This window comes from Dryobates pubescens, chromosome 9 (genome assembly GCF_014839835.1).
Source record: "Dryobates pubescens isolate bDryPub1 chromosome 9, bDryPub1.pri, whole genome shotgun sequence".
In the NCBI taxonomy this organism is placed as follows: domain Eukaryota; kingdom Metazoa; phylum Chordata; class Aves; order Piciformes; family Picidae; genus Dryobates; species Dryobates pubescens.
This window is the reverse complement of record NC_071620.1, coordinates 4868939-4895134: the sequence shown is the minus strand read 5'-3', so window position 1 is coordinate 4895134 and position 26196 is coordinate 4868939. Positions and strand designations below refer to the sequence as shown.

Below are 26196 nucleotides of genomic sequence, written 5' to 3'. Positions count from 1 at the left end.
TCTTGACCCAGAAGCTCTCCCCATAGCTGGAATAAGACTTTCCATTGATCAGTGGTTAGGTCAAATGGTAAGGCACAGATGAGAGTAAACGTTTGTCTTTAATTGCTTTCTGGGGATACAGTACCTCCTGTGTTCACTTCCATTCAGCAAATGACTATTAGAGTGCTGAAACTTTCGTGTCTACTCATCACCATACTCATCACCTGGACGAAATCTCAGTCCCAGATGACCAGGTACACTTGCAATGCACAGTAAGTCCTATTTTCATATTAAATCCCTAGCCTACAATTATTCAGGTACTAGAATATCATTCAATAACAAACAGGTTTTGCATAATTAAACCCAAATGTATTCCTGCTGTTTATGCCCTTTGGTTCTTCCAAACTGCCTTGAAAAACAGAAGGATAATTAGTGTGACCAACACCAAGAGCTTCTATATCATAGAGAAAAGCAAGCTACAAAATTCATCTTTGTGAATGACTGAAAAACTTCATATGCCACAGGTAGCAGTGTTCCCAGAATCACAGAATTAACCAGGTTGGATAAGACCTTTGAGATCATCAAGCCCAACCTATCACCCAACACCATCTAATCAACTAAATCATGGCACTAAGTGCCTCATCCAGTCTTAGTTAAAACACTTCCAGGGATGGTGACTCCACCACGTCCCTGGGCAGCCTATTCCAATAGCCAGTCTCTTTTTCTGTGAAGATTTTTTTCTCTATCATCCACCCTAAACCTCCCCTGGCACATTGTGAGATTATGTCCTCTAGTTCTGTCACTGGGTGCCTTGGAGAAGAGACTAACCCCCACCTGGCTACTCATCACCTAGAAAAAAAATCTCAGTCCCAGATGACCAGGTACACTTGCAATGCACAGTAAGTCCTATTTTCATATCAAATCCCTAGTCTACAATTATTCAGGTACTAGAATATCATTCAATAACAAACAGGTTTTGCATAATTAAACCCAAATGTATTCCTGCTATTTATGCCCTTTGGTTCTTCCAAACTGCCTTGAAGAACAGAAGGATAATTAGTATGGCCAACACCAAGAGCTTCTATATCCTGCTATTTATGCCCTTTGGTTCTTCCAAACTGCCTTGAAAAACAGAAGGATAATTAGTGTGACCAACACCAAGAGCTTCTATATCACAGAGAAAAGCAAGCTACAAAATCCATCTTTGTGAATGACTGCCAAAACTTCATATGCCACAGGTACATGCATCAGGTAGAAGTACAAGGTACTTAAGTGTAAAAACAGTCAACATTAACTGCTCAGTATCCTTTGGCCATGCTAGTGCAAGACACAGGGGAAAAGTAGTAAATTGTGTTTTCATTGAATGATTTATCTCCTTGCTGTGGCTTAAGACCCAACCAGTAGCTCCATTTCAACTGCCCACTCACACAACTATCCTCTCCAAATACCCTCATTGGATATCATGTACTCTGTTCTCTAGAGAACTGTACTAGTAACTCCTCCCTCCTGAAATCCCATTACCAGTGGGAATGAAGAGAACATCTAATAGCAAGCTCTCTGAACAGAGCTGAAAAGTGTTCATGTATTTGAGGTGAAGCTGTGGACCTTGGGCATCACAGAATATCATGAAACCTAAAAATTCAGTTTTGGACAGATGAAGAGAACTGTTCATTATACCGTTCTAGACTTTGATTTTGTTTAATTTCTCCTGCACCTTCATAGCATATGTGAGAAACACTAGAACAAAGGGGACTGTGCTGCTAAAGGCCAACAGAGATGCACAAATAACTTGTTATTTACATTTGAGAGGAAGGAGGGGGGGAAATATGAAAGGACCATGACAGTGATCAGGCACAATATGATCAGCTTTCTGCCCAACTGAAGTCAGACATGCCATCCAGAGGGACCTTGACAGGCTGGAGAGGTGGGCACAAGCCAACCTCATGAGGTTCAACAAGACCTAGTGCAGGGTCCTGCATCTGGGTCGAGGCAACCCCAGACACAAATCCAGGCTGGGCAGTGACTGGCTGGAAAGCAGCCCTGAGGAGAGAGACTTGGGGGTGCTGGTGGACGAGAAGCTCAAGAGGAGCTCTCAGTGTGCACTTGCAGCCTGGAAAGCCACTCAGATCCTGGGCTGCATCAGGAGAAGTGTGGCCAGCAGGTCAAGGGAGGTGATTCTCCCCCTCTGCTCAGCTCTGGTGAGACCACACCTGGAGCACTGCATCCAGTTCTTTAGCCCCTATTACAAGAGGGATCTGGAGGTGCTGGAAGGTGTTCAGAGAAGGGCCATGAGGATGATCAGAGGGCTGGAGCAGCTCTCCTATGAGGACAGACTGAAGGAGTTGGGGCTGTTCAGTCTGGAGAAGAGAAGGCGCCGAGGTGACCTCATTGTGGCCTTCCAGTATCTGAAGGGGGCTACAAGAAGGCTGGGGAGGGACTTCTCAGGATCTCAGGTAGTGATAGGACTAGGGGGAATGGAATGAAGCTGGAGGTGGGGAGATTCAGACTGGAGGTGAGGAGGAAGTTCTTCACCATGAGAGTGGTGAAGCCCTGGCATGGGTTGTCCAGGGAGGTGCTTGGGGCCCCATCCCCTGGAGGTGTTTAAGCCCAGGCTGGATGAGGCTGTGGCCAGCCTGATGTAGTGTGGGGTGTCCCTGCCCATGGCAGGGGGGTTGGAACTAGATGAACCTTGTGGTCCCTTCCAACCCTGTCTGATACTATGATGCTATGATACTATGTGGAAAAAATTCCACAGGACCTGAGAAAAAGCAAAGCCACTCAAAGCTAATGATAACACTGTGTCTGACGGTGAATAGGAGCAATTCAGCAGCACCATTTTTTCTTTGGGGCTTTATTCATGAGTTGAAAAACAATAATCTGTGTCTCAGCAACAATCACCTGCTTGTGATGTGCTGAGTACACCCTGCTTGGGCAGGGAAGAGACAGAGCTGAATGGATGAATCATAGAATGGTGTAGGTTGGAAGGGGCATCCAAAGGTCATCTAGTCCAACTTGCCTTCAGTGAGAAAGGACATCCTAGATCAAGTTGGTCAGAGCCTTGTTGATCCTCATCTTGAATATCTCTAGGCCTGTGGCCTCAACTACCTCCCTGGGCAACCTGTTCCAGTGTTCCATCACTCTCATGTTAAAGAATTTGTTTCTAACACCCAACCTAGATTTACGCTTCTCTGATTTCAAACCATTTCCTCTCATCCTATCATTACAGGCCTTTGTAAACAGTCCCTCTCTAGCCTTCTTGTAGGCCCCCTTCAGGTACTGGAAGGCCACTATTAGGTCTCCCTAGAACCTTCTCTCCTCCAGGCTCACCAAGCCCAGCTTCCTCAGCCTGTCCTCAAGACAGTTCTATTCCAACATACACCATGTGTGGGTTACTTTTACCTATTTTCCAATTTTATTTGTTAATCAGTGGCAAATGGAAAAGGCAAAGGATGAGCCTTCAGAAGAAGAGAATGAACAGAATGAAACAATGTGAAGGACAGTGGGGGGTTCCACCAGAAAAGATCCAAAGCTTTACTGCTTAGAAACTAAACCACAACATGCATAAAAATATCCCTAAATGATAGCCAGTGGAAAATCCCAGGGTTTCTTCCATTTCAGTAACAACTTCAAGCTGAAATCTGATTCTTTTCACTGAAACCTTATTTTTTTAAATCGTATTTAACAAAATTAAATCAAACCAAGTCGCCTACCACTATTATGATGGATATTCTTTTAAGCACCAGATTGTTATGATAACGATTGTGACACTCTTTTCCACAATATGAGAATGTATTGCCCTGGAGAGACATGGCTCCCTTCCCATTAGAATCATAGAATTGTTAGGGTTGGAAGGGACCTCAAGGATCATCTAGTTCCAACCCCGCTGCCATGGACAGGGACACCTCACACTACAGCAGGTTGCTTACAGCCACATCCAGCCTGGCCTTCAAAACCTCCAAGGATGAGGCTTCTATCACCTCCTTGGGCAAACTGTGCCAGTATCTCACCACCCTCATGGGGAAGAACTTCTTCCTAACATCCAATCTGAATCTACCCATTTCTATCTGGTGAGACTGCACCTGGAGGACTGCATCCAGTTCTTTAGCCCCTATTAAAAGAGGGATCTGGGGGTGCTGGAAGGTGTTCAGAGAAGGGCCACGAGGATGATCAGAGGGCTGGAGCTCCTCTCCTATGAGGACAGACTGAAGGAGTTGGGGCTGTTCAGTCTGGAGAAGAGAAGGCTCTGAGGTGACCTCATTGTGGCCTTCCAGTATCTGAAGGGGGCCTACAAGAAGGCTGGGGAGGGACTTCTCAGGATCTGAGGAAGTGATAGGACTAGGGGGAATGGAATGAAGCTGGAGGTGGGGAGATTCAGGCTGGATGTGAGGAGGAAGTTCTTCACCATGAGAGTGGTGAAGCCCTGGAATGGGTTGTCCAGGGAGGTGGTTGGGGCGCTGTCCCTGGAGGTGTTTAAGCCCAGGCTGGATGAGGCTGTGGCCAGCCTGATGTAGTGTGGGGTGTCCCTGCCCATGTCAGGGGGGTTGGAACTAGATGATCCTTGTGGTCCCTTCCAACCCTGACTGATGCTATGAAACTATGAAACTTTTAAGCCACCTAGTCTCCAATCTGAATCTACCCATTTCTATCCTTGTAATAGAGACTCCAGAACTGGATGCTGTACTCCAGGTGGGGTCTCACCAGAGCAGAGTAGAGGGGGAGAATCACTTCCCTTGACCTGCTGTCTATTGCTTCTCTTGCTGCAGCCCAGGATATGATTGGCTTTCTGGGCTGCAAGTGCACACTGGTGAGCTTCTCATCCACCAGCACCCCCAAGTCCCTTTCCTTAGAAAGTTCCTTAGAAACAGTATTTCATACACCTTTGTATGAAACATATATGGTGTGCATGCAAACTCATTTTCAGATTATTCTTAACATATCAGTCTAAACATGAGATATTGCTTATTCTCAACCATCTTCTTGACTTGAATCCCCTTCCACAGAGTTGTTGGTCAAAACATATCAGCTTAACAAGCGGGAGTGCCCTCGGTGGAGGAACACCTTGCCCCTTAGAAACTCCACATGAAGCGGCATCTCTGCTGCTCTGAATGTGTGGAAGAATTCAGGAATCCTCACAATGTTTCTGACCTTGGCCATTCCCCCAAAAGCCATGGTGTCAGGTGCAGTGTGTAATGAGTTCACGCAGCTGTGTAAACAGGTTGTCCCCTTATTTATCCCTGTGCAGCCTCACACCAGCAGAGCACAAGCCCCTGCAGCCACAAAGACCAGCTATTGTAACTCTCTCCATATTAAGTTTCCCTGCAGAGCCTTCCTGCCTTGTGCAGTTTGGGAGGTATGCAGCAGTATGTCAGCCAGCAGAACAGTCACAATGATCACGTTACAGCCACCCAGCACCGTGTTCCCTATTCAGGCTAAAGAAAGCCTTCAGAAGAAAAGCACTGCACAGATTTGTTCACCACTGTTTGCAGAGTTGAATTTTCTTACTATGCCCTCATTCAAACTAACATGAAGGAATGTTAAGCAGGTTTCCCTCCAGGTCAACGCTTTCCCTAAGAGAAGCTCTGGGTGCATTGGAGGATCATAGCTGCCATACACACAACTCCCATATGCTCTGCCAGCCTTTGAGTCTTTGAACGTTTTTCCCTTTCAAAATGGTTAGCTTTAATATCTGCCTCATGTCAGGAGACCTTCAGAACTACAACTTCAGTCTCATGCTCAACGAAACCCTTCTTGTGCTGCTTACATACACCCTCCTCTCTGGCCTCCTGCCTTCAGGAATCGGGTAAAGCAAATCTGTAGGTCTATTTATTTAATCTGTAGGCCTATATCTCTGGTGTCCCCCAGGGATCAGTGCTGGGCCCCATCCTGTTTAATATCTTCACTGATGATCTGGATGAGGGGGCAGTCAGCAAATTTGCAGATGACACCAAGTTGGGAGCAGGTGTTGATCTGTTAGAGGGTAGAAGGGCTCTGCAGAGGGACCTTGAGAGGCTGGACAGATGGGCAGAGTCCAACAGGATGGCATTGAACAAGTCCAAGTGCTGGGTGCTGCACACCCACCACACCTATATCACTATGAAAACAAAGATTGTAAATGGCACTTGTTAAGGACAAACAAGTTTCTTCCCTAAAGATATTTTTCATTAAAATCAGTCATTCTGAAAAAAACCAGCATGTTCCTCTTTGCCAGTCATGGAACAAAAACAATGAGAGACAACAGCAGCTATGAACATTTTAGAAGGACATTTGTGAGTCCATGCACACTTCAGATTGGATGTTAGGAAGAAATTCTTCCTCATGAGGGTGGTGAGACACTGCAACAGGTTGCCCAAGGAGGTGGTAGAAGCCTCATCTCTGGAGGTTTTTAGGGCCAGGCTGGATGTGGCTCTGAGCAACCTGATCTAGTGTGATGTGTCCCTGCCCATGGCAAAGGGGTTGAAGCTAGATGATTCTTGAGGTCCCTTCCAACCCTAACAATTCTGTGATTTCATATGGAATAAACAGAATAGAATAGAATTAACCAGGTTGGAAAAGACCTTCAAGATCATCAAGTTCCACCTATCATCCAACACTATCTAATCAACTGAACCATGTGTGACCATTTGAGGCTGTGCCTTTAAGAAAGTGACAGTGCTGGGACACTCTGGCACCAAGCACCCCATCCAGTCTCTTCCTAAACACCTCCAGAGATGGTGGTGGTAAAGCAGCAGCATGAAATCTTTTCCTGATCAGCACTTTACATCAAAGCTGCTCCTTCCAAATCTAAAGCTGAAACAGCAATTCAAAAGCAATGGCTTTAGACTTCTCCCATGTCACTGACTGATCCTTCTGCACAGGGTCCTGTGGTGGTCTTGGGATGAAGATGATGAAGGCCTGGTGTGCTTATGGGATATTAGGAGGCTGTGAATGGTCACCAGCTGGGCATGGTGCTGCTGAAGTGTCTACCTCTGGCTGACAGCCTCCTCATTTCTTCTGTCCTTGTGCCATCTCCCAGCCCTGCTCCACATCCCCATGCCTGCCCACTCACAGAGTCAGATCAAAATCCTTAGAGTCAAATGCTACTGAATTTCTGACTTCATTGAGAACAGTTTGCATGGCTGTTTTCAAAAGTGATGTTTACTTTAGTTCAGGATGTTTTCTAGTCTTTCCATCATAGAATGGAATCACAGAATGGCTTAGGTTGGAAGGGACCTTAGAGATCATCTACTCCTACCTCCTCATCATGGGCAGGGACACCTCTCAACTAGACTTGGCTGCTCAAGGCCTCATCCAGCCTGGCCTTTAACATGCCCATGGAGGAGGCATCCACAGCCTCCCTGGGCAGCCTATTCCAGAGTCTCACCACCCTTGTACTGAAGAAGATCCAGTCTAATCCTTCTCTCCCTCAGCTTCAAACCATTCCCCCTTGTCCTATTGCTAGACACACTTATGAAAAGTCCCTCTGCAGCCTTCCTGTAGGATCCCTTCAGGTATTAGAAGGCAGCGGCAAGGTCCCCTGAGTCTTGTCCTCTCTAGGCTGAACAACCCCATTGCCCTCAGCTTATTCTCATAGCAGAGGTGTTCCAGCCCTAGGATCTCTTTGTGGTCTCCTCTGGACTCACTCCAACAGCTCTGTGCCCTTCTTATGTTGGGGACACCAGAACTGGATGCAGTATTGGGGTGAGGTCTCACAGGAGCAGATGTATGCAAGCACATCCAAACAATTAAAGCCAGTATGATCTATTGTGCCAAATTTCACATCTGCTATTGGTTTTAAATTCACTCACTGTAGAAATATTATTCAGCTAACAGAATTATAATCAGAATTCAGAAGTGATCTTTAAATTCTCATTGAAAATGGTTAAACAGTAACTCTAGAAATTCATCACCGCAGGAGACAAGATGCAAAAGGATGATTTCAGATCCCTGTCTTTTGTTAATCCATCCTCCATCTGTTACAGCAATTATAGCATTATCTGAAAGCCTGTAAGACCAAATCTGGGACAGGCAGTGCAAAGAAACTAATCTCAAATTTCTAACAGTGAACATGCAGAGTTTTCTTTCCATGAAGTCAGTCTCATCACTAGATTAATGCAGAAGTAAGTTTTATCACAGAGTGAATATTTTAAAGACTTCCAGGTCAGGAAAAGAAGACATAAAGGCTTTAAAGAAAAAAAAACAAAACAAAACCAAAACACAGCCACATGAATCAGTACCTTTATTAGCTGTATATTACATATCTTTCTGATCCAAATCTTCAGCTTGTGGGACATAGTATCATAGCATCAGTCAGGGTTGGAAGGGACCACAAGAATCATCTAGTTCCAGCCCCCCTACCATGGGCAGGGACACCCCACACTACATCAGACTGGCCAGAGCCTCATCCAGCCTGGGCTTAAACACCTCCAGGGATGGTGCCCCAACCACCTCCCTGGACCACCCATTCCAGGGCTTCACCACTCTCACGGTGAAGAACTTCCTCCTCACCTCCAGCCTGAATCTCCCCATCTCCAGCTTCATTCCACATAACCAGCTCAGACCTGTAAACCCCACAGTTCACGCACACATTTTCCTTTTACATTCATTGGAGGAGACAGGATTCGTTAGTGGCAATGTTTCAACAACCAAAAAGTGAATTCAAAGATGGCCTGGGAGAAAAAGCCTCCCACTGTTCCATGATAGTTACTATCCTTATTAAACAGAGGTCTTTAAAAACGAGTCAACTCCGGTAACACACCGAGCAATGGATTCTTGGCTCTCTCCTCCTCTCCCTACCTCCTAAGCATCAGATATTGAAGAAAAACTTTTGTTTAAATTGCCAAGTTACTGCTGAGTTGTTTACTGGCCTCTTAAATTTTATATTACAACATATTGCTGTGCTAAAACGGTGAGCTGCCTCACCTCACATTGTATTGGGAGCACAGTTCACCAGAAGATGACATCAATCCTGTATTTTTAAGGTGAGGAACAGCTACAATGGCCTGGAAATTAATTACAAGGCACATTGCCCCACCTGAAGTGTAGCTGCCTTCAAGTGTATCAACCTGCCAATTACAGCTGCAGAAAACATTCAAGGCTCAGAGGTTCAAGAGCCTGGAACAAAGGAGAAAACAGAACTCACTGACTCAGTGCCACATCTGTAGGAGGGATAAGGTGCACACTTAGAGGCAACAATGGATAGGGCAAGAGGGTCAGAACAACCTGTTGCTGGGTTTTTCCCCTCTTGGAGGAATAGCATGCCATAAAGAAAACAGGAATGCTTTTTATCATAGACTGACTGCCTGCTTCTCACATAGGCTTGCAAATACTAGGAACCACCAAAATTCCCTGTGGTGGAGTGCCTTCGTGCTGCCAAACTGGATTGGCCTATAGTTCTGCATCCCAGACAAGAATGATGCAGCCTGAAAAACATGAATCAATGTGCTTAAATACTTGAGTTATTGCTATTATTTTAAATTAAATGACTTAGTGTGATATGCACAGGAGGAACACACTTACAGTGCACTTGGACTCAGGCTAGTCAGTGTCATCTTTGTCCTTGGGAAGGTGATACAGCAACTTATTGGAAACCATTTCCAAACACTTGAAGGGCAAGAAGTTGGTCAGGAATGGTCAGCATAGAAGGAAAATCACACTTAAACCTCATCAGCTTCTACAATATGGTAACTGGCTCAGTGGATTTTGTTAGAGCCTTGACCTGCCTAGAAAGTGGTTGAAATGCCAAGCCCAGAGGGTTATGATGAGCATCACAAAGTTCAACCACAGGCAAGCTACTAATGGTGTACACCCTCAGATTTGTACTGGGGCAAATACTGTGAACACCTCCATTAATAACCTGGATGACATAACTGAGTGCATTCTCATCAAGTTTGTAGATGACATGAAACTAGGAGGAGTGACTGATACACTGGATGGGTGCACTGGGACTCAGCAGGACATGGACAGGCTGGAGAAATGGACAGAGAAAAATCTCATTAAGTTCAACATGGAGAGGTATAGAGTCCTACAGCTGGAAAGGAACAACTCCAAACACCAGTACACGTTGGGCACCCAGCGCCTGGAAAGCAGCTTTACAGAGGACAACCTTAGCATCTTGGTGAACCTGAGGCTGACCATGGGTCAGCAGCATACCCTCACAGTTCAAAAGTCCCACAGCATCCTGGCATGCTTTAAGGGCATTGTCAGCAGGTCCTTGGCAACCTCTTGAGCCCACCCTGCTTGACCAGGGGAGTTGAAGCAGAGGTTCTTTCCAGCCAGTTCTGTGTGAGAGGAGGCCTAACACTGGAATAAGTTTGCTAAATTACTTTTTAAAATATCCTAAAGGGACCCTAATGACCTAAAATGTTTCATTCAGGGCTTAGGGCCAGTCTGAGCAAACAAGAGGACTTTAGGTACCCCTTATTAGATACATTAAATGAACACCTCAAAGTCAAAAGCAAGTCACATGAGTTACTCCATACTACAGTTCAGATCACACTGTGGCTAATCAGAGAATCAATAAGGTTGGAAAAGACCTCAAAGATCATCAAGTCCAACCTGTCATCCAACACCTCATGACTACTAAACCATGGCTTCAAGTGCCACATCCAATCCCTTTTTGAACACCTCCAGGGATGGTGACTCCACCACCTCCCTGGGCAGCACATTCCAATGGCTAATTGCTCTTTCTGGGAAGAACTTCTTCCTAATCCCCAGCCTAAACTTCCCCTGGTGCAGCTTGAGACTGTATCCTCTTGTTCTGATGCTGGCTGCCTGGGAGAAGAGACCAGCCCCCAGCTGGCTACAACCTCCCTTCAGGGAGTTGTAGAGAGCAATGAGGTCTCCCCTGAGCCTCCTCTTCTCCAGGCTAAGCCACACCAGTTCCCTCAGCTTCTCCTCCTAGGGCTTGTTCTCGAGGCCTCTCCCCAGCCTCGTTGCCCTTCTCTGGACACATTCAAGAGTCTCAATGTCCTTCTTAAATGGAGGGACCCAGAACTGGACACAGTATTCAAGGTGTGGCCTAACCATTCATTGCTCAGTTCCTGAACAATCAAGAGATAATATTTGATGTTTAATCACTGGGGCCACAATACCACAGGAGCAAAACCAAGACTGATATTATGCTTTGTCAGAAACATTTGCAAACAATTTCTGTCTAGCTGTCAAATACTGCAGCATACTGTTCATGCTTGTTTCATTATCTAATCTTGCTTTGTCTTATATTCTGCACATAGCCAAGCTGTAAGTCATCAAAAAGTTTGTACTAATACATTGTTCTACTCCCTAAAATGGTATAAATTTACTTGTACAGAAATTGTAACAGCATAAAGAAACTGATATTTTTCAAACTGCTGAGGTGGAAACAAATACTCTGTTTATGGGTGAGAATGTTATAGAGGGGGGCACAGAACACCTCACACCACATACCTGCAAGAATGGAAGTAAGGAAAGGAAGACACTTCCCTGTTGTGACCTGTAATCCCACTGAGCCCCAGTCCAAGCCTTGTGCTCAGAGCTGAAGGCAGACATTAGGCTGTTGCCCTGGGGCTATGTCCTTCAAGAATAATGGGGAAGGAATGGAAGGGAGGAAATAGCAGGCTGCTGCTTTTCTGTTTGTGTGACAACACACTTGTTGGACAGTTTATACCAAGCTTCCTGGAGAGGTAATTGATAATTCAGTATGAAATAAGTTTTCCCTGCAGCTCATGCTAAATACTGCCCCTACAAATTGCTGCTTAGCCCACAATTTAAGAAATAATGGTATGTCCAGTTGGCACAGAGACAATGCTAGGGCTGACCTCTGCAGACCTGCAGCAGTGCTGTGCATCTGACTACAGCAGATACAGCTAATGCCAGAGAGAGGAGGAGAGTCTGTGTTGTGCTATCACAGGATGTCAGGGGTTGGAAGGGACCCAAAGAGATCGAGTCCAACCCCCACACAATCTAGCTCAGATCACAGAAGAATGCATCCAGTAAAGAAGTTCCCACTTGTGTTGATGTGAAATCTCCTGTGCTGCAGCTTATATCCATTGCTCCTTGTCCTATCACAGGGAGCAAGTGAGCAGAGCCTGTCCTCTCCCTCCTGACACCCAGCCCTCAGATATTTATAAACATTTATTAAATCCCCTCTAAGTCTTCTCCTTTCCAGACTAAAAAGCCCCAGGTCCCTCAGCCTTTCCCCATAGGGCAGTGCTCCAGTCCCCTAATCATCCTCGTAGCTGGTGCTGGACCCTCTCCAGCAGATCCCTGTCCCTCTTAAACAGGGGAGCCCAAAACTGAAGGCAGTACTCAAGATGAGGTCTCACCAGGACAGAGTAGAGGGGGAGGAGAACCTCCCTCAATCTGCTGGACACACTCTTCTTAATGCACCCCAGGATCCCACTGGCCTTTTTGGCCACCAGGGCACATTGCTGTCCCATGGATACCTTGGCTACGGCTCTGCAAATCCAACAAATAAAGCTATGGATGAAATCACTTGCTTTGTGGACCACAGCACTTCACTCCACACAGCATGAGGCCTTAAACAATGTATTACAAAAAGGCAAAGATGTAGTGTGGCATTATTCAATTTACTATGGGAACACTGGCTTTGATTTAAGATAACCCTGTATTTAATAATTTCATTAGTATTAACATTGTTCCTTTACAAAATGGAAAGTGTGCATGGCTTTAAAGCTTCCTGTAATAGACAGTAGGCTGAACATGAGCCAGCAGTGTGCCCAGGTGGCCAAGAAGACCAATGGCATCCTGGCCTGCATCAGGAATAGTGTGGCCAGCGGGAGCAGGGAAGTCATTGTGTCCCTGTACTCAGCACTGGTTAGGCCTCACCTTGAGTCCTGTGTCCAGTCCTGAGCCCTTCAGTTTAGGAAAGATGTTGAGTTGCTGGAATGTGTCCAGAGAAGGGCAACAAAGCTGGGGAGGGGTTTGGAGCACAGCCCTGTGAGGAGAGACTGAGGGAGCTGGGGTTGCTTAGCCTGGAGAAGAGGAGACTCAGGGGAGACCTTATTGCTCTCTACAACTACCTGAAGGGAGGTTGTAGCCAGGTGGGGGTTGGTCTCTTCTCCCAGGCAACCAGCACCAGAACAAGAGGACACAGTCTCAAGCTGCACCAGGAAGGGGAGGTTTAGGCTGGATGTTAGGAAGAAATTCTTCATAGAAAGACGGATTGCCCATTAGAATATGCTGCCCAGGGAGGTGGTGGAGTCACCATCACTGGAGGTGTTTAGGAAGAGACTGGGTGGGGCTCTTGGTACCATGTTTCAGTTGATTAGATGGTGTTGGATGATAGGGTGGACTCGATGATCTCAAAGGTCTTTTCCCACCTGGTTAATTCTATTCTATTTATAAAGTAAAAATGTTCATTTGAGAATTCAAGTGAGTGATAGAAGCAGGAAAAAACAGTAAAGCAAGAAAATTTATGAGAATATTTTGAGGACACATATTTAGCTTGCCTGTAGGAAACAAAGCACTGTAATAAGACATCACCTGTGAATGAGAAGATGCAAGATGAAAGGAAACATGTCTTCTGAACCTCAGTTTAGGAAAAGGTAGGAGATACCTTCACATCTATTAGAGACTATATTTTTAGGAAGATGTTTAAATGAAGTAAAAGAAGGACATGTGTGTGTTTGAAGATATACCAGGACTAAGTCCCTCATACCTAATTTTCTTAAAAGCCACATCATCTCTGTAGTAGATTTTGCAGAATGGAGAGAATAAAATGTACAAAAGCCTCAAAAGAGTTTGAGATCATTTCCTCTCCCCCAAATGTAATTCATAGAAGGGGACAGCACTCAACAACTATCACATACATTGCATCATACAGATCATTATGCTAAAAATAGGTTACTGTGTGCACTTGATGGAGAGGGGCTATGCACAAGTGCAGAGCAGGTCTTGTGGAAAGGAGAGGTTTGAAACATTTCAAGGTGGAAAAAAATTCAAAGCTTAAACCAAAGTCAATAATAATTTATACTACCAAGTACAAAACATGATCAGAACAGCATCTGGGTTCTAGATGTTTTCCTGGGTGAGTATAGAATTCAGTATTGGTCAGCAAGGTTTGTATTAACTGGGTTCCATGATGAAACTATTAAAAAAGGATTCTATTACACTGTAATTTGTGCATGCATGAATCTAGAGTAACAGCTGACACTGATGATGTTTTCTGCATTTGAGGCTTAACAGGGAGTAGAGTGGGAAAACACAACATGAGGACTTTCATAGTATCAGTCAGGGTTGGAAGGGATCACAAGGATCATCTAGTTCCAACCCCCCTGACATGGGCAGGGACACCCCACACTAGATCAGGCTGGCCACAGCCTCATCCAGCCTGGGCTTAAACACCTCCAGGGACGGCGCCCCAACCACCTCCCTGGACAACCCATTCCAGGGCTTCACCACTTGGGGAAGAACTTCCACCTCACCTTCAGCCTGAATCTCCCCACCTCCAGCTTCATTCCATTCCCCCTAGTCCTATCACTACCTGAGATCCTGAGAAGTCCCTCCCCAGCCTTCTTGTAGGCCCCCTTCACATACTGGAAGGCCACAATTAGGTCACCTCGGAGCCTTCTCTTCTCCAGACTGAACAGCCCCAACTCCTTCAGTCTGTCCTCATAGAAGAGGAGCTCCAGCCCTCTGCTCATCCTCGTGGCCCTTCTGTGGACACCTTCCAGCACCTCCATATCCCTCTTGTAATAGGGGCTCCAGAACTGGAGGCACTACTCCAGGTGGGGTCTCATCAGAGCTGAGTAGAGGGGGAGAATCACCTCCCTTGACCTGCTGGCCACACTTCTCTTGCTGCAGCCCAGGATCTGAGTGGCTTTCCAGGCTGCAAGTGCACACTGAGAGCTCATGTTGAGCTTCTCATCCACCAGCACCCCCAAGTCTCTCTCCTCAGGGCTGCTTTCCAGCCAGTCACTGCCCAGCCTGGATTTGTGCCTGGGATTGCCTCAACCCAGATGCAGGACCCTGCACTTGTTCTTGTTGAACCTCGTGAGGTTGGCTTGTGCCCACCTCTTTCTCTTCATACACCTTTTATAGCTGTGTGGTAATACTTCTCACATTTGTCTCAGAGGATGCCCAGGATACATAATTACAATAGTGCCAAAAGTGAAGTGAGAAAAGAGTACAACTGTTTTTTTCTGGTGCTTCAGAATGGGAACAGAAAGAAATGTGAACTATCTGTTGAGGCCCTGAAACATAATACATAGCATCTGTCAAACAAAATCTCAAAACACCTTCCCCCTTCCTCATCCCCAAATGCAACTTGCCCATATGCCTTGTAAGAATTGATGTGTTACCCGAAGCTGTAATAGATCTACTTGTTTCTACTTACAGACAGGAAGGATTCCAGAGTCTTTGGGAAATGTGTAGTAAATTTTAACAGGTTTTTCTCTCATTTCCCAAGCTGCTCATTTAAAAGGCAGTGTGGAAGTAACTTATATCTTAAAAAATAAATAGAAGCAATTTAAAACAATCTCTCAAGATCTCTCATTCCCCCCTTTCACAGAAACTAGCAGCAGCTGGTTTGAGAAAAGGCCCTTGACTGTCTCTTGGGACAAAATGAACAGAAAACCTGCTCTCATGCAAGGTCTTCTTTGCTTTGGGTCTGCTGATTGGCACTAATACACCTGTTAATAATGACCATCTAAGCAACATCAGAATCACACAAGTAGCTTTCAGAAACACAGGGTAAAACTTTCTATAAGCCATGCCGTTAGGAATGAGACCAAATTACACCCACTTTGGAAACTTCTGCTTAGAACCATGTTTACTGGTACACCACAGCACCTAGAAGTCCTGACCACAGATCCAGACATTTTATTTCATGTTTCTACAGCATCAGATAAGATGCCAGAACCTCAGTCTTCTTTTGTATCCAAAGGAGATTTGTACTTCCAACTTTAAGAGGAAAAGGTGGCTCTTGGTGCTACATCAAAGCAACAGAGGTATCAGAAACACAGGATAAAACTTTCAATAAGCCATGCCATTAGGAATGAGACCGAATTACACCCAGTTTGGAAACATAGAATGGAATGGAATGGAATGGAATGGAATGGAATGGAATGGAATGGAATGGAATGGAATGGAATGGAATGGAATGGAATGGAATGGAATGGAATAGAATGGAATGGAATAGAATGGAATGGAATAGAATGGAATGGAATAGAATGGAATGGAATAGAATGGAATGGAATAGAATGGAATGGAATAGAATGGAATGGAATAGAATGGAATGGAATAGAATGGAATGGAATAGAATGGAATGGAATAGAATGGAATGGAATAGAATAGAATGGAATGGAATGGAATAAACCAGGTTGGAAGAGACCTTTGAGATCATTGTGTCCAACCTATTATCCAACACCATCTAATCAACCAAACCATGCAACCAAGCACCCTCTCAAGTCTCCTTCTAAACACCTCCAATGATGCTGATTCCACCACCTCCCTGGGCAGCCCATTCCCATGGGCAATCTCTATTTCTGTATAGAATTTCTTCCTAACCTCCAGCCTAAACCTCCCCTGGTGCAGCATGAGACTGTGTCCTCTTGTTCTGGTGCGGGTTGCCTGGCAGAAGAGACCAACCTCCACCTGTCTACAACCTCACTTCTGCTTAGAACCATGTTTACTGGTACACCACAGCACCTAGAAGTCCTGACCACAGATCCAGACATTTTATTTCATGTTTCTACAGCATCAAGTAAGATGCCAGAACCTCAGTCTTCTTTTGTATCCAGAAGAGCTTTGTATTTCCAACTTCAAGACGAAAAGGTGGCTCTTGGTGCTACATCAAAGCAACAGAGGTATCAGTGCTTGCCTTCCTCCTAGCAAAGCAATGATGATCCATCTCTCTTCAGCACAGAATGGCATTTAAGTAGCATTCCTAAAAATCAGGCTTTGAAATGAAAAACTGGTATTGGACCTGACCGTATGGCTTAGAGGGATTTTGCATGCAGCAACATTTATGAGGGAGGGAGGGAGGACAGGAGAGAGGGAGGGAGGAAAGGAGGGAGGGAGGGAGGACAGGAGGGAGGGAGGGAGGACAGGAGGGAGGGAGTCCAACAGAACATACAGGTAAATCTTGCAATATGGACATGGTTCTTTGATTTGCTGATGAAGAGCCTTCTTTTAGAGGCTTTTATATGACACCTCTCACACACTCTTTGAGAAGAGCCTATCTAATGTACCGTATTTAAATCTTTTCCCTCAAGGTATGCACATTCCAGTAAAAACTTGTACTTTTATTCAAAAGAACCTACACTTTGAAAAATTTCAGACATTCTTGGCTGCAACAAGCAATCCCAATGTGGTTTTCTTGAGGAAGTACTATTCTTGCTAAGAAGTTGTCACAGATATGTCCTATCTTTCAACCTCCATCGTGAGAGGCTTAGTATTCCTACATATTGCCAAGCTTTATTAAATGTGTTAAGTTCATCTACTACAAACAGTCTTTCATGGAGTGATCCCTGAGAAACTTTAGACAGCACAGTAGTTTCATGTACTACAACCAACCCAAAACTTTTATTCTACTTTGTTATGGTATTTTTTTTACCCTTACTGTTAATTACCTAATGAACCTTTTCAACAAGGGACTCATACTATTTGCAGCTGATGTGCAATTTACTACTGCTAATTCCATTTAAAAGTTAAATTAATTGCCTTTAAAGTGTCAGCCTGAGCATGAGAGAGCAAAGGAGGGCTTTCTTCTACAAAGTTGTTTCTGGAATTTTTGGGGAACAATAATGAAATGAGAAAAAAACAAACAAAAAACCCCCAAACAAAACAGAAGATAAATTAGCAGGTCTCACTTGCTTATATTTGTAAACTACTTAAAAAAACATATTTGATTAGCCCATTGTTAGAATTTTATCATCAGATTGTCTTATCAGATAATCTTATCCTACAGCTCCAGAACTATTTCACTGGAGGTGTTTAGGAGGAGACTGGATGGGGTGCTTGGTGCCATGGTTTGGTTGATTGGATGGTGCTGGGTGATAGGTTGGACTCGAGGATCTCAGAGGTCTTTTCCAACCTGGTTAATTCTATTCCATTCTATTCTATTCCATTCTATTCTATTCTATTCCAGTCTAGTCTAGTCTATCCACTAGCCTCAAGACTGAAAACAGACCCACTGAACTGAACTGCTTTTTGCACTGTCCAAAGGTGTGTTTCTCTTTGAGCACAAGATGAAACCTCTTAGGCTGGGGTCAGAGTGGCTGGAGAGCGGCCAGGCAGAGAGGGACCTGGGAGTACTGGATGACAGCAGGCTGAACATGAGCCTGCAGTGTGCCCAGGTGGCCAAGAAGGCCAATGGCATCCTGGCCTGCATCAGAAATAGTGTAGCCAGCAGGAGCAGGGTGGTCGTTGTGCCCCTGTACTCAGCACTGGTTAGGCCACACCTTGAGTCCTGTGTCCAGTTCTGGGCCCCTCAGTTTAGGAAAGATGTTGAATTTCTGGAAGGTGTCCAGAGAAGAGCAACAAAGTTGGGGAGGAGTTTGGAGCACAGCCCTGTGAGGAGAGGCTGAGGGAGCTGGGGTTGCTTAGCCTGGAGAAGAGGAGGCTCAGGGGAGACCATCTTGCTGCCTACAACTACTTGAAGGAAGGCTGTAGCCAGGTGGGTGTTGGTCTCTTCTCCCAGGCAAGCAGCACCAGAACAAGAGGACACAGTCTCAAGCTGTGCCAGGAAGGGGAGGTTTAGGCTGGATGTTAGGAAGAAATTCTTCACAGAAAGAGAGATTGGCCATTGGAATGTGCTGCCCAGGGAGGTGGTGGAGTCACCATCACTGGAGGTGTTTAAGAAGAGACTGGATTGGTGCCATGGTTTAGTTGATTAGATGGTGTTGGGTGATGGGTTGGACTTAATTCTCTCAAAGGTCTTTTCCAACCTGGTTAATTCTATTCTACTTGAGGATTAAGTGTTTCACAAGACAGCAAAAGAAAATCAGTATGTTCCAAACACAGGCATTCTATGTCTGGGGAAAGGGAATCAAGGTCAATTCATTATAACAAAAGGTAAACCCCAAAGATAGTCTTCTAAAGGTAGATAGATGGTTGTGGTAGTTTAAGGCTATGCCTTTAAAAACTTTTTCACAGCTCTTGAATAGAGAGTAGTAAAATGTAAATAAATCACTATTGGGTGTAAAAAGGAAAATAAAGGTAATTCTAAACAATCCCATTGGAGAGAAAAGGAACTAAAACTAGTTGTCCCAAAAATAATTCCTTTCTCTCCTCACTTCTTTGATCTGGAAGAGATACTAACTTGCTTCTGCTTGACCTTGGCTGCATTGTTTTGGCCAAGTCTAACATCCCTCTGCTCCTTTCTTGTCCCTTTTGTACAGGGGGGGAAGGTGGAGGCAGGGAGGGACAAGCTAGTAGCTTGCCCTGGTCTTTGACCAGGGAGGTCCCTGTGCTGTTTATTAATTGTAAATACCTGTAATTCCTGTATATTTTGTATATATTCATTGCATTCCATTGTAGATTGTAGCTTTGCCTGTAAATACAGCTTTCATTTGCTTCCAACTGAGCTGGTCTGTCCAATTTAGTGGTGGTGGGGGGAAATTTCAACCAACCACAGTGGTCATCCTTTAGACTGCAACAACAGAGAGAACAATGATGGCCCAGCATTATGATCCTGTGGAACAAAAATATTACAATAATCTCATTTGCAACAGATATTATTTCCCAGGTAAATGATACACTGTCCCTGTGGAATTCCTCAAGGCTAGGTTATAAAGGAATGAAACAAGCTGAACAGTCACTCTGGCAAACAGCTTTCATGCTATGACAGTAGGTGTGGCCAAGTGAGACAGAATAAGGTTTCATCATTTGTAGCCTGCCTGCAAGACTTTAAGTAAGTTGGCAATGGAATGTTAATGAAAAGTATGATGTGAAGTGATAGTGAAATGTGGTATGAATGGTTAGTGAAAAGACTGATGTGAACTGGGAATAACTTCATTAGATTACAGGGCAGCACTGTTAATTAAAAAAGTAGATCCTACACAAGGCCTACAAACTGAGCAGCAGCACAGAATTAAATGATCCACACTGCCCTAAAAATAATTTCTCAGTCCTACAACTATAGGAGCAACTGCAAGTGGTACCAAAAGGCCCTGGCAGCTACTTGTCAATGGGAGCAGGGACTCTGGACAGCACGTCAGGCCTGCCTCCACAAAAGCACAAATGTACAGTGAAGCTCATGCAGGTCAAGTCTAACAGCAGAGTGATTTGTGAATAAGAAAGACTGTAATAAAATTGGCTTTATCCATTCCTAAACCATCAAGGTGACACACAATCAGGAGATGTGAACTAGGTGATCGTTGTCACCAATTCAGAAAGTGTAACTGCCCTGAAAGCAAGCAAACCAATATTTCAAGTTCTATAAAGTGGGCTTGGACTAGATGATCTTTTGAGGGCCCTCCCAGCCCTTGTGATTCTGTGAAATAATTTTGCAGTCAGAAGAAGCAGAATTCTTCTGATTAAAAGCAGACATTCTCAGCAATACAAGTCACCTTAGGCTTCCATGACTCTCAGGGATTTAGGACGTGATTCCTTTGAACTTCAATTAGATAAGTCAGATTAATCTTGCCCTAACACTGCTCAAGATGCCTACAAGTTATCAATAAGCTCTCTCCCTGCAGGGCAGCCCAAACTATAGCAAGAAATGGGTTTACATCAGGCAGCATCAATCCTGTAGAAACTGGTGGGAAAAATAAAATCACTTGATATGCTGAGTAACCACAGCCTTTCACATCTCCAAGAAAGAACAGCTGGAAAAAAAGAGGGAAACAGACAGAATGCCTAATCAAAATGGCAAAACAACAACAGAGCTGACCTTCCCACTCCACTTACCTGAAAAGACACCTTTCAAAGGCTTCAGTTTGTCAACTTTCACAAAAGTAAGATCTGAGAAAGTGTCACTTGCAACAGAGAGGCAAAATCATTTGCACTTAAAGGGCAACACTGACAGTGAAACAAACACTAATAAACCAGTTTTGAATTTGCCTTAGCTAAAAAGAAGGCAGCTTCTCATTTTCACAGGAGCTCAGCTAGGGAACAACCAGTCTGTACAGGGCAAAGAGCCCTACTAAATTGAAGATGGACTATGACAGCCTTCTCGAAGGGATTTATCTATTTACAGCAGCTGTGATACCAAGCAGAAAGACAAGAGGACTCAAGAGGTCCCTTCCAATCCTATATTCCTCATTTAAGTTTCTACCAAATTGCAGAGGTCACACTGATAAGAGAGCAAACAGCACCAGTGTTCATAGAATTCAAAATACATCTTCAAATCTCTCTTCTTCTTCCCCTTTCTCACACACACACCTCAGCCTCTTCTGCCTTCATTTGACCCTAAGTCACTAGGGCCAGATAAAGCAGCCTTATTGTTTTCTTCAGGTAAATCACCTCTGCCCTCATACTGAGGCAATTAAAAAGACAGCTTGCAATTCCTCTTCCTTCATTACCACAGAAAGGATACTATACAGCTGCACAACACACAAAAAAAATGAATACACACCAGCAGAACCCCTATTGATGCACTACAAGACACTGCATTTCAAAGTTGAAGGATAGCAGAAGCCATACCGGTAAAATACCTCATGTAGAAAAGTAGATATTATTCAACATATTTGTGATCACTAACCACAAGATATAATCTAGGAAACAGATTCTACTTCCATTTGCAAGGCAAGTGTATGTCACCACAAGAATTTGCTTGTTTTCACTTCATTAGAACTTCACACCATAAAGGAACTCCAGTGATGGTTGGCAGGCACCAGCTAAGAACTGGCTGCAATGAGAAGAGAGGTTTCATCAAGAAGTTTCACTTTGGGAGAAGAATCAGCTATCAGGAATAGAATAGAATAGAATAGAATAGAATAGAATAGAAACCAGGTTGGAAGAGACCTTTGAGTCCAACCTATCACCCAACACCATCTAATCAACTAAACCATGGCACCGAGCACCCCATCCAGTCTCTTCCTAAACACCTCCAGTGATGGTGGCTCCACCACCTCCCTGGGCAGCACATTCCCACGGCCAATCTCTCTTTCTGTGAAGAACTTCTTCCTAACATCCAGCCTAAACCTCCCCTGAGAAATCAAAACAGCAGCACCTGCGGCTGCACTGAGACTTGGAAAAATGGATCCCCCAGGAAACTTTCTTGCAAAGGCTGAACACTTTATGTGCTACCTAAGTAAAATAAAAAGCATCTTAAAGGACTGCAGTGCCTGCACCAAGGTGTGAATGACCATTTGGAAATACCTGAAGAAATATTTAGGAAAAAAGAAAAGAAAAAAAATTCAACATGCATGTAGCAACATACACCCCCAAAATACAGAGCAGTTCCCCTCTCTGAACAGTAGACAGCACCCAAAAGCTTACTTAATGCTCAAACACAACTCGGCTAGCTCAGGAAAGGTGTGCCATGACATGGCCCTTCCTCCACCATTGCACCAATTTGCACTGCATTCAGGAGGGAAGAGGTAGGGACTTGAGGCACCTATGGCTGCATGGAACCTGCACATTAGGTTGGTGGCAACAGGTGTAAAAGAAGTCCTCTGTGGCAAAGTGCAGCAAATGTCTCTGCTGCCAGGCAGGGAAGAGAGAAGTCTGATAGGTCCAGGGAAATGTGGGTTGGTGTTGGTGGGGGGAGGGGAGTTTTGCATGGTGTGTGGTGTTAAGGTGGTAGAAACTGTGAGGGGATGTATTTATGCAATGCAGACAATGTGCCTGAAAATTCTGTCTGGGCTTGATTGAAGTAAAAGTTTCTTCAGGCAGTTACTGATGAGGAAAAAACTGCCATTCAATGGAATAGAAGTGGCTCATGACAGCAGTCATATTCTTTACCTAATTTTTGGTGACTCAGGTTGGTGTAATTAGAATACATAGAATAAACCAGGTTGGAAGAGACCTTCAAGATCATCAGGTCCAACCCATCAACCAATCCAACATCACCTAAACAACTAACCCACGGCACCAAGCACCCCATCAAGTCTTCTGAAAACCTCCAGTGATGGCGACTCCACCACCTCCCCAGGCAGCCCGTTCCAATGGGCAATCACTCTCCCTGTATAGAACTTTTTCCTAACATCTAGCCTGAACCTCCCCTGGCGCAGCCTGAGACTGTGTCCTCTTGTTCTGGTACTGGCTGCCTGGGAGAAGAGACCAACATCAGCCTGTCTACAACCTCCCTTCAGGTAGTTGTAGGGAGTAATAAGGTCACCCCTGAGTCTCCTCTTGTCCAGGCTAAGCAACCCCAGCTCCCTCAGCCTCTTCTCGTAGGGCTTGTGTTCCAAACCCCTCACCAACTTTGTGGCTCTTCTCTGGACTCGTTCCAGCAAGTCAACATCCTTCCTAATTGACCAAAGTCACTTCTTTTTTTTTCCTTTAGTGAAACTCTATGACAGGAAAACTACAACTGTTCAATCCCTGTTGTAACTGGAGCCTGCACTTCAGTTCTCTCATGAGAAGATGATGGAGGACAATTCACATGTCTTATTGTAGGGGAGCAGTATTTGCCTAACTAACCTTTTACTTGATTAAGCACTACAGTGATTCATGGGAGCAAATCACTGAACCTAGAAGCTGCTTATTGAAAAGCAAAGAAAAATGGGAGGCAAAATTGAGTGGCTTTATATGGTTCCCTCACATCTTGAAGCTAGTCCAAAACTCAATGAAAACTACTGACACCAAGGGAAACTCATTACGAAGAAAGAACATGAGGTTATAAATGGTAGAGGACAAGCAAAGTTCCTCCAAAACGCTGCTGATTCTGGTGAGGAGGTACATACTGACTATATAGGTTATTTCTGAACAAATAATTTTTCCAAAAATACAGTTTAAAGTTTTCTGAGATGCTAAAGTGAGTCATTGCTGCTCTTAGCCAAGCTCTCCCCCACTAATTGCATTACAGCTGCTATTAGCCAATTCCCCGGGCCTCTCCAGCTTCCACAGTGGTTTGAAACCCTGCTAATGTTTTTCATTTTGTTTCCTCTGTAGACAGAAGCAAAAGCATTTCCTTTCCTACATCATTACACAGGCTACAGACAGCCTGACGCCAAAGCTTTCTACAGATCAATATATTTAATGCATGTGAAGTCAGTGAAGTCTTCCAGGCTAGTTCAGAGTTGCCGGAGGATAAACAAAGGCAAAAGGCTAGGAAGCTGTGTGGATATAGATTTAATATCCACTCTGCTTACCTAAGGATCTCTCTATTTTAACAGGAACCCATTTATGTTATCTTGGGTTGTAATTTAGAGTATTTTTTCTCAAAACTTTTTGGTGAGCACTGAGAAAAATGTAATGTAGGAAGTGGAGTCAAACCCAGGTGCAGGTATGGTGCAGGTGCAGGTATGTTTAGATGCATGAAGACAAAACAGGGGAAAAATGCCAAAGACTGTGGAACAAAAACGCTATCAATCCCATCACACCAATTCTCTTTCTCCCTCTCTCCCAAATTTATTTTTATTTACTTGAATATTGCTCCAACTGCTCTGGCCTTTCTCACAGGCTTTCCTTGTTTACTCAAAACACCTCTCATTTGCTTTAACTTTCAATCTCTATCACTCCAAAGCATCTTTCTGACTCATCAAAGTTTTGCCGCCTCTTAAATACAACAGCCAGAGGCAATCACTCAGTTGAGGAAGCCAATCATTCTCCTTTCAAACCCATCAGAATCACTCCTATCGCTTCTCATCAAAAATTCCCCCCAAATTTCCATTCACTCTACCTTCTTCCCTGCTCCCATTCCCCAAAACTGTGTATCAGAGCAAGCCTCACTCAAATAGCTGACATACTTTTCAATCTTATTTCATATCCATCATAATCCATAATTATGCATTAGCCTAAAATGTAAAGCTCTATAATATTACAGAGCAATAGCTAGGCAGCTGTCAGTCTTGAAAAGCTGCTAAATAATGCTACCCCAAGTTCAGTATTTGTCTCGCAAAACAAGCGTGGGGTTGTTTTTGCTTACGATTGAAAAAGCAACTTAAAAAACTTCAGTTGGGCTGAACAACCACCTTAGGCTGCCAGAAACAGTGAATAAAATAACATCTTCCACTTTAACATAGCACTATGATGCTCAAACAGACATTGCTTTAAATGCAAATATTCATATCATTTGATGCTACTATTTCAGCAAGAATGAATGCAATTCTTTCATCAAAGCACATGAGCCAGCAGTGTGCCCAGGTGGCCAAGAAGGCCAATGGCATCCTGGCCTGCATCAAGAATAGTGTGGCCAGCAGGAGCAGGGAAGTCTATGTTGCCCCTGTACTCTGCACTGGTTAGGCCACACCTTGAGTCCTGTGTTCAGTTCTGGGCCCCTCAGTTTAGGAAGGACATCGAGACACTTGAACGTGTCCAGAGAAGGGCAACGAGGCTAAGGAGAGGCCTTGAGCACAAGCCCTACAAGCTGGGATTGTTTAACCTGGAGAAGAGGATGCTCAGGGAAGACCTCATTGCCCTCTACAACTACCGGAAGGGTGGCTGTAGCCAGGAGGGAGCTGGTCTCTTCTCTCAAGCAACCAGCACCAGAACAAGAAGACACAGTCTCAAGCTGCGCCAGGGGAAGTGTAGACTCAAGGTGAGGAGAAAGTTCTTCACTGAGAGAGTTGTTAGCCATTGGAATGTGCTGCCCAGGGAGGTGGTGGAGTCACATCCCTGGAAGTGTTCAAGAGGGCATTGGATGTGGCACTTGGTGCCATGGTTTAGTCATGAGGTCTGTGGTGACAGGTTGGACTTGATGATCTTTGAGGTCTCTTCCAACCTTGGTGATACTGTGATTCTGTGAACAAGAGAGGTAGCTGATACTGGTTTGTGGGAAATAAACTGACTAATTCTCTCTGTCATTATTTCTTGTATGGATTTGTTGTTTAAAAAGGAAAAAAAGCATTGCTTTTCTGTTACATCAAAAGGTCTGGTAACGATGTTGCAGACCACTTATGGTACCTTCCTGCATACTATCAGTCCAGGTTAACCCAATAACATTTGCAAAGGGTTTATAATTTTTTTCCATAGGGTTTCTATTGAAAATCTGGAAAGTGAGAATCAGGGTATATCAAACAATCATTTAAATTAATATCACTTCTGTCTCTCCCTGAGTGCATCCCATTCTGTCACAAAAGGAATGCGCTACAAGAAAGGAGAGTCCGTGCCACAAATTCCAGGACTGTCTGACTACAGCAACTCTTGAGAATGGCACTTGGCTCCTTTATAGCACATATACCAGGGGAG

General features: G+C 44.4%; 1 protein-coding gene across 2 annotated transcripts in view; it reads right to left on the bottom strand.

Moving 5' to 3' along the window:
- LOC104299421 (poly(rC)-binding protein 3) overlaps positions 1-26196 on the bottom strand; it is a 588572-nt gene that overhangs the window by 428650 nt on the left and 133726 nt on the right. The window lies entirely within an intron of this gene.